The following is a 22,361-nucleotide window of genomic DNA, read 5'->3' as shown; positions in this document are numbered from 1 at the left end:
AGATACTATGTAAGTTAATAACTTAACATAGAAAGTACCATAACTTACTGTTAAACAATACCTTCATCGGAACTATAACGACTCGAAATTATAGTTTCCCGGTTCGCGTGTTGCTACGGACTACAGCCACGCGAATTTTCAGGACATCAATAAAAATATTCACTATATTCAATTAAGGCCTCTATCCTCCATCGAATAAAATCTACACTTGCATGCTCCGTTATATATTGTAAGTATAACATTCAGTCGCGTGTATTTCATTGTAATACGATTAACAAAGGCTTAATACCTTTACAATAGCTGGATTAATTTTGCTTTTGTGTAAACAGGAAAGGTTTTATATCAAGCGATATCTTGACGTGGATTTGCTTTATCACCTGCGCGGTGTAACTTACTCTTTAAAGGACGGCAGTATAATAATACGCTTACAAACAAATATAGATTATAAGTTTTTATATTTTTGTGAGTAGTTTTTTGCATTATTGTGGAAGGAACCACTGTGAAATGGATCTATTTATGTATCAGAGTTTATACTGCTAGCTCTGGCAGTTTTCACGGAAATAAATAATTGACGATCTGATATGAGGTAAATGTATTATTTTTATATTCATTTGGGCAATATTTGAGGTTAGCTGGCCTTGAATATCTAATATATAAAATTCTCGTGTCATGGTGTTAAACTTTGAACACCTCTGAAACGGCTTGACCGGTTCTCATGAAATTTTGAGTGCATATTGGGTAGGTCTGAGAATCGGACAACATCTATTTTTCATCCCCCTAAATGTTAAGGGTTATTTAATTAGGGTAGACACTAAATATATTTTTTTATTTCTTTTTTGACATTTTTTTTAAATTTGTTTGATTTTGAGTCAGCATTAATAATAGCAAAATACATACAACTTCAAATTTTCACCCATCTACGATCAACAGTTACTTTTGTATCGCTATTTTAATATCGGCAATACATCGTTTGCTGGGTCAGCTAGTAATATTATAATACCTGAATTTAAGAGTAGTGATAATATATAGAATTGCAAATGAAAAGCAGGAATTGATCACATACACAATGGTTAATGTGACTAACGGCCTTTTTCAATAACCTATCTATCCTTAGTTTAACTGACAGATACATTGCTGTCACCGTTTAATGACAAGATCTTATCTATCCATAGTTATGTCCAATATAGTTATAGTCCATATACGTTATTGAACTTTAAGTAAGCGTAAAACGATAGATTTGTGTACCTCTAGTAAGTTTAACTAAGGATAGATAGGATATTGAAAACGGCCGTTATTGTTTTGGTTTATATCAGTGAACGCATTTTGGTTTGTATATAATGTTATAGCCGTTTTTAGTCTCCTCTCAAATATCAGACAGTCATATCGAAGATTGCATATGTCTGAAGTTCAAATGTTTAGAATGAATATGAATTTAGTTTCGACCAGAATATCAGTGTTTTAAATTTTAATCTATCTGTTTGTTCCGATTTATCTTCAAAACTAATGGACTGGTATTAACGGAACTTTAGGTGACAGATACCTCACGTTTTGCGGAGTAACTTAGGGAATCTTTTCATCACACAATTTAAAATTAAAATCTACGAAATTGAAGACGATATCCGGAAAGGTCAACTTGCTAATTAAAAATATTTGCCGGCAAAAAACTATCCGTTCGCTGGTATATGATTTTGCAAACTTATATTAATCTCAAGAGTTTGTTATTTTTTAAGTGGTGTCCCTTACTTCTGGGATAAATATACAAATTTAATTTGTACCAAGATTAATGGATAATCCTGGACTTGAACCCGCGTCTCTCGGATTGCATCCAAGCGCTCTTACCAACTCAGCCAAACGTCCGAGTGACACATCGGTCATAAATCTTGTTATTTCAATATTTGTAATAGAGGAATGTAAATATTGATTTTATGAATCTCATCTAACTCTCATAGAATAACTTAACAACTTATCAAGAAACAAAATCGTACAACAGTTTTATCTAAAGCACCTTTTCCACTTAAATGGCTACTTATTGATTTTCATTGCTGGTTTCGTCGCACCCATAAAACAAAACATGAGTTTTACGTTAAAATTAACGATATAATTAACTGCGGTCTCGTATCGCAAACACGTTGCTTTAGTGAAAATAAAATTGGTTTTTCCAATGTTACCTGCACGCGACGTAGTAAATAATCTTTATAGTTTTATGTTCGTTTTCATTATTGTTTTATTTTAGATATTTAAATTCAAGAATTATAATTATAATAACGAGGCATGGATACGATATCATACGGGCATACGCGCTTATATTTTTGTAAATACGGCCATGCTTCTATTCAGTGCCTGTAACTTTGCTCAGTGCCTACGTAGTGACAGTAGTCAAAGGGTTCCTAAATAAAATAAGTTCGTATAAGCTAGTATAATAAAACACTTTTACGAACCACTTGAATAGAATATATATTCAATAATTTAACTATAGTCAACAACTTGTAACACTCCATGACTTATAACAATAGGGCAGTCGGGTGACCGGCAGCCAGCACGTCCGATACTTTCGACTGCCCAACAAGAAGTGCCCAATAGCTGAGATCAATTCGTAACAGTTACACTACTACCAACCTTAATAATACAAAGCTACCAACATCATAATAAAGTGACATCACTAAGACTTTGCATGTGATTATATAATATTACACTTACTAGAAATATATTGATCTCAGCGGATACTCCATAGGAAGTGCCGCTTGCGCCTCTCTCTCCCCAAGAGAAGGTCGCCTTCGATGAAGGCTTAGAGGGCACCTGCCCAAAACCAACCTCAGGTGGTGTTTAGTGGGTAGGCACGTAGGTTTTACGTGAGTCCCACATAACCAACGCAGACTTAAATTCAAATACAAATTCAAATATTTTTTTATTGAAAATAGGATTTAAAATCACTTATTGAACGTCATAAACTACCACCCATTCAAAAGAGACTGCCTCAGACCTGAGAAGAATGGGCGCAAGAAACTCAGGCTTAGGCTGCGTTGGTATGCGTGAGCATTCACCACCTCCCTCCCGTCGTAGGGTAGCCCTTTCCCTTTGTTTGGGCAAAATAAAAATATGATAAATTTAGGTTATAAATTATTCTATTAATATTATCATTACTAAATGTTGGTACTAATTGAAATGTCAAATAACCATAACACTATATTACCATAATATTTTTTCTAGATGAACGGAACCCTTCGCGTTCTAATGCGACTCGCTCTTGAATTGTTTTGATACGTAATAATAGATCTTTTTATGGGGCAGGAGGACAAACGACCATACAGGTTACCTGATAGAAAGTGATCACCACATACTTGTAAGACCAGAGGAATCACAAGAGCATCTAATAAACATAACACATTGGATTTTGGCAGGTGAGGATCGCACCGGGGGCTCCTTGGTGAGAGTCAACAGTTCTATCTATTGCACCACTAGGGTTGTCAACACTACTATTTAATATAGTATCCTACTATTCAAGGCTATCTATTATTTTTAAAATATAATACAGTAGGCGAAACTGCTATATTTTATCAGCATACACAGCACATATTTTCTGTGATGAACAAAGTGGAAAGATGAGAGCCAGTATGGGCTTACAAAATTGGATGGTGTTTTGTAACTTAATATTAGATTGTAATCAAAGTTACGAAGGATTTTTCGGTCTGAAGGGCGCCGTAGCTAGTGAAATTACTGGGCAAATGAGACTTAACATTTTATGTCTCAAGATGACGAGCGCAGTTGTAGTGCCGGTCAGATTTTTTCGGTTTTTTTAAGAATCCTGAGTGGCTCTGCATTGTAATGGGCAGGGTATCAATTACTATCAGCTGAACGTCCTGATCGTTTCGTCCCTTATTTTCATTTAAGAAAACTGCACCACTGATGCTTTTAATGTTTTGATGTTTTTATCAAAAATTTTAATACTTATCAAAGAGGAAAGAAATACTAAGTTATAATACTTATCTTCATGTCCCGAAATAAATAAAACTTCAGGTCAAGTTCACAACATATCTTAATAAATGTATTCAGTTAAAGTATGTATTAATATGAAACAGATTGTCATGGACAGCGACAGAATAATGAATAACAATTCGAAATGCGTTCAATTTACTCGAATCAGTTGTAAATTTAAGGTTAAAAAATTATTTTATTTCGGTTACAAATAGCTTTTGCTCTACGACGCTAACATATTTTACAGTTTCAATCATTATTTATAGGTGTAATAAATCATTGTCATATTTGTTTCTTTATTATTATGTGAGAGGGGACTTCTTTATACAAACGTACGGGTCAGTTGACAAATCGTTAAGTGATCACCTTTTAATAGGCCGTGGTGTGTAGCCCGGTAAGGTTTCACGTACTTTTATTGAAGGAAACGTGAAAGCTCATTCCATAGTTTGGTAGTAAGAAAATGGAGAAAGTACGAAAATCTAGAAAAATATTTACTGTGTAGAGTATTAAAAAAGTTTGATAAATCCTAACGTGTTAAGCGCTCATGTAATACGTATTTTTTAAGTAGTTTAAATACTGAGAAGTTGTCATTAATATATAACTTTATTACTTTACTTCAAATCTTCTGAAAATTTTACGTCAATTAATTACGTTGATTTAAGGCACAAATATTATGTACATTAAGTGTTCTATATGTTGGAGTAATTAAATTTAGTGAGAAGAAGTGACTGTCAATAAAACCAACTAAAAACAATCTTGCATTTTATTAATTTTTAAAACACAAAAGCAGTTTCTGTAGCTTAGTAGTCGTAATAAATATGTGTGTCTCAGATATTATTAGATATTTTAAAGTTCTATAATTCCTTACAACATTTTATTGTTCTATCTATAACTGTTTTCGCAGCGTTCACCAAGAAAACGATATTTGATTTTATTTATTTTTATATATAAATAATGTATATACACATATGAAACCTTTGTGTTAATCCAGGATGTCAGCTTCCTGCATACCAAATTCTTTTTAAATAGAAGTGAAGAAGTAACAAACATACACACACACTAACAAACATTTTCCTGTATAATATTAGTGTGAAAAACAACTGAATTATACATTATAATATTTGTAACTGTTACAAATTTTTGTGCCACTTGAATACCTCGCAAATTGCAGATTTTTTTCCTACTTACTGACACTTATCGTATTATTTTTTTGGTAATTCACACTATATCTTTATAAATTATAGCCTATGTGCTATTCTAATGTATAAGCTATATTATTGTAAAGTTTAATTAAAATCCATTCAGTAGTTTTTGCATCATAGAGTAACAAACATATATCCAGACATCCATACATTCTTACAAACTTTCACATTTATAATATTAGTAGTTTTATATTATATTCATGTAGCAGAAGTTAATGCAAGTACACTGGTAAATCCGGGCGAAGTCACGGGTAACAGTAAGTTTCTAATTAATTTAAAACATAATAACATCTACACCAAGTTATATCAACACTCATGATTTAACTATAAATTATTGTACAAATTATTTAAGTTTTCTTTAGTGTTAATTCCGCCAATATTTCGCCAAAATCTGGCACGAGTCTCGTGCCAAGAAGAAGACAACACGTCCTGAGGATGCCTCGTGTAGAGGCGAAACACGTGTCGAATTGTTTTAAAGACAAATATTGGCGGAATTAACACTAAAGAAAACTTAAATAATTTGTATAATTATGGATTTCCGCAAAGTAACGCCTAATTCAATAAATTTTTTTTATAAATTATTGTCTATTATCGATAGGATATAAAACACATTAAATATATCGTACAATGCAATATATCTAGTTAGTAGTACATTTGTGTGATTGTAATTTAATAATAGAATGCAAATGCATCACGTATGAGGTTCAAACAATGAGGGACCGCCGGAAACGCAATTAAGCATGTATTGGACGGAAAAAGGAAATATCAATTCACTTTTAGATACAGGGGACTGTTTTGGGTTCAGAATCATCTCAATTATATAAATGGTCTGTGTTTTACTGCTTTGGTTTAGACGGTGGTAAAATCTGTAGGCAAAAAGCAGATAATCGTTTTGTTTTCTTTAGGCGGTCGAAGCCATTAGACTATCTAGACTCACAATCACGCTCAGAAATTGTCTGAAGCAAAACTCTACTAGGTTTCTACTCAAACTAGTTTTCGTTTAATTGTGTTTCGACCGCGCTTTGAATGCAACGCCACGCAATGAAAAAGTGTTCAGTGAAAAACTGTCCAAATAACAGCATAATATCCAAACTTAAACAGGATGGAGTGTCGTATTTTAGGTAAGTACCCCTTTTAAATTAAGTCCATCTCGTTAGTGTTACTACTTCTAATGAGCGTATCGAATTTTTGAACATAACAAATAAAGTGTTAATTTGAATGTTTTTTTTAATGTTATTTGTATAAGTTAATATGTAGTCTAGTTCTTTATTGTAAATCCATGGAATTGGCGATCTTCTCACTCGTGTTCATTGAAATCAATATTATTGTAGGAGCTCAATAGGAGCCAAGCCTTACGTTACATTCTAACATATATTTAAAATGTAACAAAAAAAAAAAATCAATTTTTTAAATTTTTTCTTTGCTTTCGGTGTGGCCTAGTAAGTCTTTCACATATTGTGTTGACGTACTTGTGAGGTGATAATATTATCAAAAGATCGCCTTTACTGATTGGGTCGATTCAGAAGCATTAATTTAAACATAATAACATTTTAATTTTCAATTAAAACTCGCGTGATAATAGAATTTAAACAATATCCGATTACCATTTTTTATCACAACATTTCGTATGCTTTAAAGTCTCAGGTAATGTTTTATTAAAATTCAGTACCAGGGAAGCATATTTCTTTCAAATAAGATTTAATTTCTTTTTCACATTGGTATGAAATGAATATTTTTTACGATTTTTATTAGCTTCACCAGTATGTATGTTTGTGTGTAACCAAACTAATTTGGACGCGATTTCGACCCACTTTAAACGGCCATATTTCATTCAAACTTCGTAGATTTATCAAGGACCGATGACAATACGTTAATGTTATAAAATTATTCCATTTTTCAATTTGAAAAATAAGATTTTTGTTAATTTATATAATTTTTTCATGTATCATCATTATCTTTTAACTAAAGCGTATTTTTTAGTTTTTTTTTATGTATATACTTGTATTTTTTTATTATATAGTAAATAGATAAGATATAGCGAATTAACTTGTTATCTAAATAGAAATGAAGGGAGTAGTAGACAGGATATCGACAGCCATGTTGGATTATTCAAACATCTCTACCTGTCAATGAATTCCTTTCGTCTCAACATCTGATATTGCATTGTGTAGCCCGCTCTTGACTCAATCAATGCAAATAGAAGCTTCTAGCCTGCAGGCGACGTATGAGTTTTACTCAATTTCGCATCCCGATTCACTTCACTTGCTGTATTAAGGTCTAGACGGTCGATATAGGCTGTGAGTTATTCCATGGCATATATAATGTGTGTTGTATGTGAAATAACAATCTGCAGTTCTAACTTACAATTTTGCAAGTCCTATCTTTGACTTGAAGCGGATACCTTGTCGCTTGCGTACGTTTGTTTGAATAGATTGAACCTTTTCTCAAATAACATGGGAGGGGCCTATCTAGTACCTACCAAATAATTTAATTAAACATTGAATATTTTAATAGTTTATTGAAATTCAAAAAAATATATTTTTTACTAGAAATAACATTGAATATATTGAAAAGTCTAATTTTGTAATATAACTAACATGCCACACGATTTTGAATATTTAATTATCTTGTACCGTGACAACTTGTGACCTACTCATTGAATTTCGGGATCACTTTTTGATTTACGTGATAAAATAGAAAGCTCAAATCGCCGTATCTATTTGATTGGGTTTATTAAAATGTTCACTATTGAATGGTCTTATTAATCTTGTGTGAGGTCAAATGTAACTTAATTGAATTTAACACCCGTGCTGTTGGTAGATTGATACGAATAAAGGATGATCTGATGGCAAATTTATGTTATCATCTAGTATATAAAATTCTCATGTCCCGGTGTTACATCTATTTTTCATCCCCCTAAATGTTAAGGGTGGTCCACGGTAAACTTTTTTTTTATTTTATTTTTTATATTTGTCAGTATTAAAAAATACATACAACTTCAAATTTTCATCCATCTACGATCAACAGTTACTTTTGTATCGCGATTTTAATATCGGCAATACAACGTTTGCTGGGTCAGCTAATATCACCATAAATCCAATTTAAATTGGATGTCACGATGTCAATATGGGTATTTAATAATAAGGCTGGACTAATATATTAAAATTAATTAGTAAAAATGTGTATTGCGAAGAAAAAACAATGGAATAAATAGACAGAAAAGAAACTTAGTATTAATGGTTACTCAATAGAATCAGTTATATTGAGAAACTCATTAGAAAACGAAAAGTTTAAATAAAACTTATTAAATTGAAAATTTGATTTTTTTTACAGCTTCAAGAGACGTAATTAAGTATTTAATGTTAATTTTAAATTCTTTTATTTATTTATAAACTCGGCTAGAAACACTCGCTCGGGTAAGTTAGCTAAACACATTGTCGATTTGGTACGACCGGAGCATCGGATGATCCGCTGGGCGCCTCGCACCAGTTGGTCCGGCGTCCTACTCGGTACGGTCCGGACGGTATCTTATCTTATCTTATATATCTTATCTTATATCTTATCTAAATATATATATAAAAATGAATTGCTGTTCGTTAGTCTCGATAAAACTCGAGAACGGCTGGACCTATTTGGCTAATTTTGGTCTTGAATTATTTGTGGAAGTCCAGAGAAGGTTTAAAAGGTGAATAAATAGGAAAATGCTGCTAAATTAAATAAAAACAACAAATTTGTTTTTCCTTTGATGTGTCCATACATAATTTCTATAAGAGAATTTATTGACGTACGGTTTGACAGTTCTGCTGTGAAACAATTTCATTACGACAGCAGGGTGCATATTTTACGGAGTAATTTTTTATGTTATGATATATTATTGACAAATTGATATAAAAACATTATTTTATTTATTATATACAGAACAACGTCTGTCAGGTCAGCTAGTAAATAATAATTGTGTGCGATGGACAGTGCGACATATCTCGAATATGGTCCGCTACCAGACGCCGTTTAATGGCCATACCAAATCCGATCATGTGTTTAGGCTATAAGGCAGACGCGAATGTCGTCTCCGCCTTTATGAAGTACGCATAGTGACGATCCCTATAGCCCAGTGGTTAGTGACCCTGCCGACTGAGCTACAGGTGCCGGGTTCGAATCCCGATAGGTGCAATCATTTATAATATGATGAATATTAATGTTTGTTCCCGAGTCATGGATGTTTTTTTAAGTAAGTATATTGCATTGTTGTCTTGTACCCATAGTACAGGCAATGCCTAGTTTGGGACAAGTTAATTTGTGTAAGAGCGTGTCAATAATATTCTTATTACTATATTTTAACCTTTTTTTTCTTTTGGAGATACGGAACCCAAACATAAAGCATTGAACAATAACAGCACACAGAGCTCGCGTCTGTAACATCCTGCGGGTGATCTCACTAATGACACATCTAAACGTTAAAGTGCGTCGTGCTCGAGATAAAATCAAACAAGAGATGCATGAGATATTTGTCGTCACATTAAACATGTGCAAAAAGTCGGGGGAAGATCAAAGCGATGACGTGGCACCGGGATGACTGTGATGCATTGGTGAATTACATTATGGAGCTATCAGATTGAATACGAATGGTTTAGTACAAGATGAGTTTTTAATTTATTTTAGGGACGTTTTCGTAGTTACAGTGAGACTTCTTTTTGATTTAGTAATCTCATTTCAACTTCAGTCGGTACTAAAAAGAAGCATTTGATTTGGTGAAAAAAAAAACGAATTGATATTAATCACATTGAAAACTGTTTTTTTAGTGAATTCAAAAAATATTCACTTACACTTATTGTGAATTCTAAATTTAGTAATTTATATCAAAAAATATGTAATGAATTGCAAATATGCGTATTTTTGTCTCAAATGAATTTTAAATTCAATTTGTATTTTTGAGAAAGCATGCATGCAAGCAAGATAGCAATATAGTTGAGTTGTTGATTATAATATAATGTTATTGCTGATTGAATAATATTAATGTACTGAATCTATATTATGTTTGGAAAAAGAAGACCAGACATCGTTCCCGTAGCACATAATATTTTCTTGTCACTCTTTGAATATTTTTAGCCATTGTTAGCCGAGATACGCCAGTGTTATTTGCTAAATGAATATCTTGAATATAGATATCACTTTACACTATACTAGATTGATACTTATACACTAAATAGACGATGTCGGAATAGTTGTCAAAAACCGAATAGGCTGTATACGCTTACGGTTGCCTAGTTTCGTTGCAAAAAATTCAAGTTGCAAAAATACGCCATTTTCTGAAAGTTTGTCGCCATCAATATTTCTCACAATTGTATTTAAAAACATTGTGTGGTAAACTGGTGTTTAGGTTATTGCAAACTTGTTACATTTAAATCTCGCCTTCGGCTTGTTAATGGTGATTCGATTGCTATAAGCAACTTTCCACCCTTGTATTAGAATGCACCATTCATAATATGATGTTTAACTTAAAAAAGTGTGTCTACTTTAAAAACCCGGCATTGTTCTTGTAGTTCTTCTGTTTTCTTAATTGACGACCCCTATTGTGACCCCTAGTGACCCAGCCTACTGAGCTGAGGTCCCGGGTTCGAATCCCGGTTGCAAACATTTATATGATGAATATTAATATTTGTTTCTGACTCATGGATATTTATGTATGTTTAAGTAAGTATATTGTATTAAATATATCGATGTCTTGCACACCAATAGTACAGGCTATGCCTAGTTTGGGGCAAGATTATTTGTGTAAGAGTGTGACAATATTATTATTATTAGTAATTTTTTTAGGCGCTAAACACTTAAATTCAGGTGACTCGAAAATATTTCTACTACATAATCAAAATAATATAAAAAAAAAAACTTAAAACCCCATACTTTTGAAATATTATCACAATATAAATGGTTGTTAGTGCTGCCATCTTATATTTAGGAGGAAAATGCACATTTGCCTGAGACTCATACGTGACAGGTTTTGCTAAAAGCTCACAGTGTCAACATAATGTAAACTCACGTAATAAAACTATGTTGCAATAATTAAGTGCTTAGTTTATATTCCTGCCCTATTGTTAGCTCGTATAAGGACATTGGCCATTGTTAAGGTATTTTGTTATGTTACCATTTACGATAGTGATAACAATCATAATTAAATACATGTTCTAATAGGAAATGGTCGCAATGTTGCTATTAAACTGGAATTACAATTAATTGAATGTGTAACACGTGAATGGGTTGCAGTTATAGTGTTGTATGTTAAGAGTTTCCAATGAAAACAGATTTAAACGGTATATAATATGTCGCAGGGAAATGACAATAACAGAGATTTGGTCAATTCACGGAGTATGTTTAAAGAACAACACGATTTTATCATTTGTATAAACAAATCTAGTGATTTGATCAAATGCCAGAATTGGTTCCGTGACATGACAATAAGTGACGCGACTAGAAGAACTTAGGATGTAAAAGCGAGCGACACGAAGCGAAAACCACGAAAGGTTTAATAATATTGGCCTTCTACTTGGCCTTAAGAGAAACTTTTACCTGTTTTGAGGTAAGGTTACATTAATTTGATTTTCAAGAGAATCTCCCTCCCCCCCCCCCCCCCTTCCCCTCTCACCCCCCTCCACCATTAAAAACGCAACACGATACTATATTTTTACCAAAATTATGTCTAAGTCTTACCAAATACACCTTTTAAATAAACAAAGAAATTACTTTTAGTCATTTCACGGAAAAAATTTGGCATTTGGTCAAATCACTACATTTGTTTCGAGAAATAATAAATCCGTATTGTTATTTCAACATCCTATGAGATATGAACATATCACTGTTTTTATCATATCCCTGCGACATATACATGGCCTAAACCAAGTAAAAAACAAAAGCAGTATGATATGTTACAGTTCTTCAATATAAATCAATTGAGAACGTTTCCATGGAAAGTTTAAATAAAATACATACATACATACACACCCACGCCTTGTTCCCGTCGGGGTAGGCAGAGACAATAGAATGCCATTTGCTTCTATCCTTACAAAACTTACGCGCTTCCTCTACATTCATTACTCTTTTCATACATGCTCGCCAATTGCGGGTGCTTCGGACCTCTCCTTTTCTCAAAACGTCCCCAATTTGGTCGACGACTATTCTTCGAGGTCTCCCGTGACCGACTTGCCCACACACACTTGCCTTATATATTTGATGCGTCATTCTTTCTTCACTCATTCGCTCCACGTGTCCAAACCATTTCAGCATTCCTTTTTCAGTCCTTGTCACAACATCCTCTTTCAAACCACAGCACGCTCGTATTACCGCATTCGGAATTCTATCAGTCAGTCTTACCCCACACATACTACGCAGTGATCGCATCTCAACTGCGTTAATTCTGCTTTTATGCTTCTTCTGCCATACCCAACTGTCACTTCCATACATTAACGTGGCGACAAGCAATCCATTATGTACAGCCATTCGCGCTTCTATTGGCACAGTCTGACTGTTTATAAAGGCATGCAGCACTCCGTTCACACAGTTTCCCGCAGTCACTCTCCTTTCAATATCACCTTCATATCTTCCGTCTCTTGTAAACATGCTACCCAAATATACGAATTCTGTAACTTGTTCTACCCTTTCATCTTCAATCGTGATAGTACACTCAGTCAACCTTTCATCCTTCTCAAATACCATCACTTTCATCTTTCTTGCGTTTACTTTCAAACCTCTCTCTTTAAAGCTCCCGTTCAAGCAGTCCATCATTTGTTGCAATTCATTTACCGATGATGAAAAAATGAATTGATCATCGGCGTACAAGAGGCACTTAACACACAGCCCTTCCATATTGATTCCACATTGTATTTCTCTCACATCATTCATGCATCTATCCATGAATAGGTTGAACAATCAAGGCGACGCTACACAACCTTGTCTGACACCTTTGGAGATATCAAACCAGCCCGTATAGGCACCATTAATACGAACACAGGCTTGAGAAATAAATAAAATATATTCACTTAAAAATTATGATGTAGAATAAAGCCACACGTCACGTCGTACATATAATATAAAGATATACAAATTCAAGATATAGTATATATTATTACGATCTGACTAATAAAAACAAAACATCTCAGACATATTTACATAATATTCCTACAAGGTTGAACAGCTATGTATAATGTATATTGCTTACGTTAGTTCAATCACTAAGTCACTCTGCTAAGCTGAAGATGTATGTATTATCTTGTTAATATGAGAAGTGTGCTGTGTTTAGCGTTTTTTGTCTATTGTATTTACATCAACAGTGCCTACGACTTAGTAGTCGGTTCTAGAGTGAATAATCTGTTAATATCTACAGAGAAAGTTCTCTATAATGGAATACCGCTTATAAAGCGGGATAAGGATTATAAGTATACGGACCCAAAACAACGGATTATAAAGGTAGGCAGTAAGGATTAGTTAATATATTTTGTGTGTGACCGCAGAATGGACAGTTCCATGAAAATTTAATACTAAATTTTTACAATTCAAATTCTTCAATTTGGAAAATGAGATTTTATAACCACAGTTTCAAACCAATTCGGAAGTGATATGACCTCTCCTCATGATCCATGGATGTAATTTTTTTTTATTCGTTTTATCACTACTTAATATAAAACAAAGTCCTCCGCCACGTCTGTCTGTCTGTTCACGATAAACTCAAAAACAACGTTTTAGTATATGATTTGTTTATTTTTGTATAACATTTTTTTAAAGGATATTTGTTGGAGGTTCGCATAAAAAGTAGGCCGTCGGGGAGCTTTAAATAAAAACGCTCTCTAAACCCTTTGGGATATAAAAAAATAATGTATGGTAGAACATCTTATATATAGGACTATAGAAAAGTCCGCGATGGCATACGTCTATCACTTAAGTATAACATATGATTAAACAAATACAAAATTATTCCTTATCATTTTAAACAAGTTAGATATTTTAATCTTTTACTCCAAATAATGGTTTGATGTGATACGAACCCCCGCGCGCACCGTCTTGCGTACTACAAAGTACAAACAAGGAACAAGAGTGAAGGGTATGGATCATTCAGAAATACGTTTTAGTTTCATTTTTAACAAATTAAATAATATTACACACGTTTACGCTGTATACCCGAATACTTACATCATATTTTTTCCTATTGACAGAACATACGTCTGTTGGGTCAGCTAGTATATTATATTTCTGAGTTTATATTTACTTACCTAATTAAGGCATTTTAGTTTATTTCTACGTTATTTATGACAAAAAACACGTACAAACACATTTTACCCTATAGTTAATATTCTATGGCTTTACTTTTAGTAAGAGTAGGAGTGGTAGTGCCATGTTGGGTCCTCACGGACACAACAGAATTGGGCCGGCACGCCCGGAGAAATACCACTCCCCCACTCGAAACCGGCGTGAAATAGCGGCTATGCCGCTGTGTTTCGTCCGGTGAGTGGTGTATCCGGAGGCCTACACCCCCCCTTCCAAATACAAATGGCAGCACAGACTAAAACGAGACTACTCCAGGACGGTACCAGGCTATGCAGCCCTGGAGAATCCGTCCCTGGGCGTCCACAATTAGCGCCTGTACCTAACAGTGGTTGCCCAGGCTGCCCCGCGTATTCTGGAGGGGGCAAATCTGCGCTGACTCGGGGCAAACAGAGCAGGAGGCTCAAACCACCCTCCTCCACACTCGCTGTGGACTTTTGCAATATCAGGGGGCTTCGCTCAAATTTAAATGCCGTCCACTTTCACCTGGAGACGGCGAAGCCGGCCCTGCTCTTTTTAACCGAGACACAGATATCCTCCCTGGCTGATTCATCTTACCTTTCCTACCCGGGGTATAATTTGGAACAGTCCTTTATACCACGGGCTGGCGTGTGCGTTTACGTCAGGGAGGATGTCTGTTCTCGACGCCTGAGTTTTCTTGAAGGACAGGACCTATCCATCATCTGGCTGCGTGTAGACTGCGATGACCATCCGCGAATCTACGCATGCCTGTACAGGTCCCATAGCGGTAACGCAGAGACTGACCGGCTCCTCGAACACATCCAAATGGCTACAGATTCCCTGTTGGAGCAGATCCCCACTGCAGAGATCGTGTTTCTTGGCGATTTTAACGACCACCACGCCGAATGGCTAGGCTCACGTACCACCGATCATGCAGTGAGATCTGTTCACGACTTCACCTTAGCATATGGTCTGACGCAACTGGTTATTGCGCCAACGCGAATCCCAGATGTGCAAGATCATACACCTTCACTGTTGGACCTTCTGTTGACCTCACATCCGGACGGCTACCTAGTTTCCGTTGACCCTCCTCTGGGATCGACGGACCACTGCCTGATCCGGAGCACCGTGCCGATCACGCGCCTAACACGGCCCCGCTTCTTAGGCTGTCGCCGCGTGTGGCACTATAAGTCAGCAGAGTGGGACGAGATGCGGTGCTTTTTTGCATGCTAGCCGTGGAGGCAGATCTGTTTTTCGCTGGGAGATGCTGATGTGGTACTGCAAGGTATGGAACTCTTCATTCCATCCTCCTCTGTGCCTATCGGTGGCAGGTCCCAACCATGGTTTGACCGCTCCTGCAAAATGGCCTCTCGCCGAAAGCAGGAGTGCTATCAGGCTTGGGTCAATGCGGTGGTATCTAAGGATGTGAATACCAGCGAACTTAAAAAACACTTCAATCATGCCTCCAGGTCCTTCAAAAGAGTTATTGCTGACGCGAGTCGAAGCACATTGGCAAAATTGGCGAGAGACTTGCACGCCTTCCCTCGGGAACTCGTGCGTTCTGGCCAAGGCTGTCCAAGGAAACTTCTGCCAGCCAGCGATTCCGCCACTGCACAGGGATGATGACTCGCTGGCCCATGACGCGAAAGAGAAAGCTGATCTCCTGGGCTCCCTCTTCGCGTTCTACTCGACTCTGGATGACCAAGGTGCACCACCACCGCATATTCCGCGGTGTGATTCTTATATGCCGGAGGTAAAAATCCGGCATGGTGCCGTGCTTAAGGCGCTTCTCACCTTGGACATTCACAAATCGAGCGGGCCCGATGGCATTCCCCCGATAGTGCTGCGGACATGTGCTCCGGAACTGGCGCCGGTCCTTACCCCTCTTTTCCGGCTCTCCTACTCATCAGGCGTAGTCCCGAAATTATGGAAGGCGGCTTTAGTGCACCCGATCCCTAAGAAAGGTGTACGCTCAGATCCGTCCAACTACCGCCCCATTGCCACCTCCAGTTTCTCCAAAGTAATGGAGTCGATCATCAACCGCCAGCTCTTGGGATACCTAGAGGGGCACCAGCTGATCAGCGACTGCCAGTACGGTTTCCGTCAGGGTCGCTCAGCTGGTGATCTTCTTGCGTACCTCACCCATAAATGGGCGCAAGCGGTTGAGTCGAAGGGAGAGGCGTTGGCGGTGAGTTTGGACATAGCGAAGGCCTTTGATCGGGTGTGGCATAAAGCGCTTATAGCGAAACTGCCATCCTATGGGCTTCCCGAGAAGTTGTGCAAATAGGTCACTAGCTTTTTGGCTGATCGGAGCATCAAGGTTTTTATCAACGGTGCATGCTCCGACTTAAAACCCATAAACTCTGGTGTCCCGCAAGGCTGTGTGCTATGCCCTACGCTGTTTCTTCTGCATATCAATGACATGCTGCAAATCAGCAATATTCATTGCTTTGCGGAGGACAGCACGGGGTATGCTTCCTACACCGGCCGTGCCAACATGTCCCGGGATAGCGTCGACGAGAACCGGATCAAACTTGTGTCTGAAATCGAGACTATGCTTTGCAAAGTCTCGGAATGGGGCCGACAAAATTTAGTCCAATTCAACCCCAAGAAGACACAAGTTTGTGCGTTCACCACTAAAAAGTCTCCCTTTGTCGTATCCCCTCGATTCGAGATCACTCCTCTAACTGCCGCAGCCTGTATTGGCATACTTGGCGTCGATATATCGAGCGACGTTCAGTTCCGTGGTCACTTGGAAGAGAAGGCCAAACTGGCCTCTAAAAAGCTTGGTGTACTCAGTAAGGCGAAACAGTACTTCACTAAAAGCCACCGCCTGCAACTTTATAAGGCGCAAATTCGGCCTCACATGGAGTACTGTTCTCACCTCTGGGCGGGTGCTCCCCAGTACCAGCTTTTTCCATTTGACCGCATTCAACGAAGAGCGGCTCGAATCATCGACGATCAAGTCATCTCCGATCGGCTTGATTCTCTAGCATTGCGTAGAGATGTGGGTTCTCTCTGCATCTTCTACCGCATTTATCACGGGGAGTGCTCAGAGGAGCTGTTCGGGTTGATTCCAGCGGCCGAATTCCACCATCGGACATTACGTGCAAAGTACCATCCGCATCACGTAGACATCTGGCATTCCACAACCGCGCGTTTTCTTCGAAATTTCTTGCCTCGCACAGCCACTTTGTGGAATCAACTACCGGCAGCGGTCTTCCCGAACAGATACGACTTAGGGACCTTCAAGAAAAAAGCATACTCCCACCTTAAAGGCCGGCAACGCATTTCTTGACACACCTGTTGTTGCGGATGTCCATGGGCGGTTGCCTCACCTCTCCCTATCCCCTGAGCCTCTTGCCCGTTTGCCCCCTCTCATATAAAAAAAAAAAAAAGAATCAGACGGTCTGAGTGTAACCTTCAGACATCCTCCTTTGGTATTATGATAGGCTGACCTTTAATTTACATGCAAAAATAACATCGGATGCAATAAATTGATCTTGTTTCTACTTAATTAAAGACAGTCTATTGGTTTTTTTCATAGAGTATTTCCTGTATAAAAAAAGATCTTTGTGCAAGCATGTGAAATTACTCGGCGTAAGGCCTTTTCTAGACGGATGTAATCCGGGGAGACCTTGCTTAATGCGATCCAAATATTAATATGACCTTCATCGTCCTTGGATTAACGATTGGAGACCTTACATCTTACGTCTCAAGGTGACGAGCGCAATTGAGGTGCCGCTCAGAATTTTTGGGTTTTTCAAGAATCCTGAGCGGCACTGCATTGTAATGGGCAGGGCGTATCAATTACCATTAGCCGAACGTCCTGCTCCTCTTATCCGTTTTTGGACAAATTTTGAGCCATTACCTTTAACACCACTGTTGACCACTGATAGAACGCTGGATTATATCCATCTAAAAGTGGTTACGCGTGACAAGCGCTATGGTTAGAATTTTGGGGCCTTCAATAATTCTTTGTGTCTCTGTGTTATATTGGGCAGGCCGAAGCAACTATCAATTAAATGGCATGCTGGTGTTTGCTAATGCATCTTATAATATGAGAAGATTTTTAGTTGTAGAACTAAATTTTCATGCAGTTTTGTCCTCTGGTGTAGCGAGAGAGTTCTTGGTGGTGGTGATCACTGACCAGTACGTTCATTTATCTACCTCCTACCTCTACCTTAACGTACCTACTCTATCATAAAAAAGTGTGTGTGTACTTATGTATGCACGCAAGAAGTTATACTTCTGTGGCCTAACAAAGCAAAAATCCATAAGATTATTTATTTCTCGTGCTATTCTACGTTTGTAAATAATATTGTAAAAATCTTGCAACGATGGCTTTGACCATTAATTATTAAATAAAGAATACGGCTTTACGGGCTTAAATCCTTTGCCTCTCCTAATAATGGACGAAGAAACCAAAAAAATATAACGAATGTCGCAAACGTCAGATAATTTTAGGAACCAACTTCACCCTGTTCATTTAGTGTTAATTTCACTCTCATAATTTTTTCATAACGCGCCAAAAGAAGTATAACTTCAAAATGCAGAGTTGATCCGGGCAGTACTATAACATCACCTATTTCATCTGCAAAAAAGTGTGCACTTAGGTTTAAAGATATTTATTTCTCATTAAAAACATAATATTGTCACTTACATGAGAACATAAAATGATGTAATTATTTATCCGCCGTTCTTTACATGTTCAGTACATACATACACATTATAGTACTTATTCTTCTTCACAAAATTTATGATTACACACTTTTACAGATCACTGTCACATAACAAACAATTTCAGACATGTGTTTTATAAAAACTTTGAAACAATATAGTCAGATAACTCACGTTTAAATGTTTTTCACGACTGAACTTATATTGCTAAAGATATTGAAATATACCGGGTGTAACCAGACAACCTCCGAATACAGAAGGGTTCCATAGAGCTAAACTAAGCTAGCTAGAGTTCCCAATTACTGAATAAAAGCTATTGGCATTTTAGCACCAAAGTTCTCTAGTTACAGAAAAAAAAATTCAAAGTTTACTGTAAACTTTTTAGCCAGCAATATAATGCAATGTATAGTTTCTACGTAATAAGGGTCTGCGTTGGATTTCAATTGTAAAAGAATTTAAAGTAATCTTTATTACATATTTTTTTATGTAGGAAACTTGCTGACCCGACAGACGTTGTTCTGTCTATATAATAAATTAAATAATGTTTTTATATGTATTTGTCAATAATATATCATAACATCAAAAATTACTTCGTAAAATATGCACCCTGCTGTCGTAATGAAATTGTTTCACAGCAGAACTGTCAAACCGTGCGTCAATAAATTCTCTTATTATGTATGGACACATCAAAGGAAAAACAAATTTGTTGTTTTTATTTAATTTAGCAGCATTTTTCACCATTTATTCACCTTTTAAACCTTCCCTGGACTTCCACAAATAATTCAAGACCTAAATTTGCCAAATCGGTTGAGCCTTTCTCGAGTTTTAGCGAGACTAACGAACAGCAATTAATTTATATATATATATAGATTTTCAGTGCCAATATATTCAGAATCATGATCCAATACAACCCCCCCACTTTTAGGATTTAGTTATTTTACACCCTGAATACATAATTGATGTAGTGGACAGATATATATAACACCACAAAGGCGCTAGCGGTAAATAGTTACAGACGTAAAGCCGCAGTGGGGCTGCCTTATTAACGGAAACTGAGAAGAGCTCAACGATTTCCAATTAAAATTAACGATAGTGCAGATAGATAGATAAATAATCTTTAAGGCTTTCCTGATTTTGACCTGTTTAATTCATCCACAATTTCTATCAGATCAAAAATGACAATAAACTGGTTTAATGTGTTTCCCTAACTGTTACTATAAACATAATTGAACGTAGTGTTTAAATTCTCTTTGAACATAATAAATGTAATACCAATGTAATTATTAACATATTTTAAATAATACTTGTATAAAAAAAAAGAAGATACACCTGTATTATGCTATGTGTTATTAGAAACAATATGCGAAAACTATTAAATGGTGTAAAATGTTCACACTATTGTATAGTAATTAAGTTATTGTAACACTGTAAGTTTTCCAAATAAAATAAAATAAAATATATAAAATAGTGTTATTTCATTTAATTATTGAATTTTCAGGGAATCATCGCAAGAGATCTTTCCCGGACGGCTGGTACAGTAACAGTGACGGCAGGCGGTGTCAACGAGACTCATGTTACCTTACACTTCACGAGTGAGAGGGGGAAAGGCATCAACTACCTAGTATTAATATTTAGTAAAAATAAGTGATAAGTATATACAAGCTTGTGGTATCTTTGCCTAATCATCATTTGTTATCCGTCTCGTTCTGTCACTGACAACTTTTCATCAAGATATTATATTTTTCCCAAATCTCCTCAGATGTCCAGACAATTCTTTCATCGAATTCTGGGCTTGTCTCAACATCTTTATGCTGTGGGGTCCTCCTGGTTATAGTTTTCATGGAGGTCATGTGGGAGGTGATGTCACGTGATCCATGCAATTGGATTGAAATATTGGCTACAAATTAATAAAATATGTATCGTGAGTACCCATCACAATAATTTAAAAAAATTATGGGTATAAAAATCTAAGGCTCAAAAAGCAAAAAAAGAGAAGCAGAGAGACAAATATTATCTAATTTGGAAATAATTTTGATCTATCTCTATCAAGGCACCTATAGTACTTTCAAAACCACATCAGTAACATGTTGTGTGTTTACTTTTATCATCATAATGAGAAATTAATTCAGTTCAGAACAAAATATGCCAACTGTATAAAGTTTACGTTATTCACATAATTTATTAAGCAATTCATTTTATTTTAAGAAGAAACCTTTTTGTGATATTATTTTTATTATAATTATACCCTAAATATATCTTATGAATAACATGAACTATATAAATTTAAATACACATATTATTGTATATCTAATAAACTCTATTTTAAGAATGCAAATAAAATAGACCTTTTAGATATACAAATTTTATTTTGACCTCTATTAATTTGAGTAAAAGCCTCCTTCAGAGTATCCATCGCTATAGTGGTCTGCTTCTGTCTTTTCATTTAGGTCAAATATAATATTTTGTATGTAACTTTCGATTTTAATTTTATTTAATTTGTTAATTCAGATTTATTCATCTCATGTAAAATATGTTTTACTATGATATGTTTTTAAACTTTTATGATCGCAGAAGTTGAACATAGTAGTATAAAAATCAAAGTCTCAAAAAGCAAATCAGAGAGACAAATATAATAATTATGGTATTTATCTAATTTGGAAATAATGTTGATCTTCGTATAAAAATGAAGAAGAAAATAGGCGAGAATGTTTGTTGTATACAAAATGGCGACTAATAGTTTTTCCTCTTCACCGTTCGACCACGCTCGTCTAATCATTAGCCAGCATGAATACAATAAACTTAAAGCATACTCCCAACTTAAAGGCCGACAACACATCACTTGACACTGGTGTTGCAGATCTCAATGGGTGATTACCTCACCACTTGTCGTCGCGTCTCTTGCCTGTTTGTCCCCTCGTATATAAAAAAAGTGTGTGTGTACTTATGTATGCACGCAAGAAGTTATATTTCTTTGGCCTTACAAAGCAAAAATCATTAAAATTATTTATTCCTCGTGCTATTCTACACTTGCAGAAAGAACAATATTGTAAAAATATTGCAACGATGGCTTTGACAATTAATTATTAAATAACGAATACGGCTGTACGGGCTTGAACCTTTTACCTATCCTAATAATGGACGACGAAACCAAAAAGAATAACAAATGTCGCAAACGTCAGAAAATTTTAGGAAACAACTTCACTATGTTACTTTTGTGTTACAACAGTGATGCGCGCG

At 36.0% G+C, this 22,361-nt stretch overlaps 1 long non-coding RNA gene across 1 annotated transcript; it reads left to right on the top strand.

The window, feature by feature from the left end:
• The first annotated feature begins 430 nt into the window (after positions 1 to 430).
• On the top strand, positions 431 to 20,792 carry LOC126965820 (uncharacterized). The gene is made up of 2 exons (XR_007729610.1): positions 431 to 586; positions 20,623 to 20,792. It is a non-coding gene; the product is annotated as an uncharacterized LOC126965820 (long non-coding RNA).
• Positions 20,793 to 22,361: the final 1,569 nt, after the last annotated feature.

Source organism: Leptidea sinapis, chromosome 8 (assembly GCF_905404315.1).
Source record: "Leptidea sinapis chromosome 8, ilLepSina1.1, whole genome shotgun sequence".
Lineage (NCBI taxonomy): Eukaryota > Metazoa > Arthropoda > Insecta > Lepidoptera > Pieridae > Leptidea > Leptidea sinapis.
Note: the sequence above shows the minus strand (reverse complement) of the source record. Positions and strands in the feature narration are given on the sequence as shown.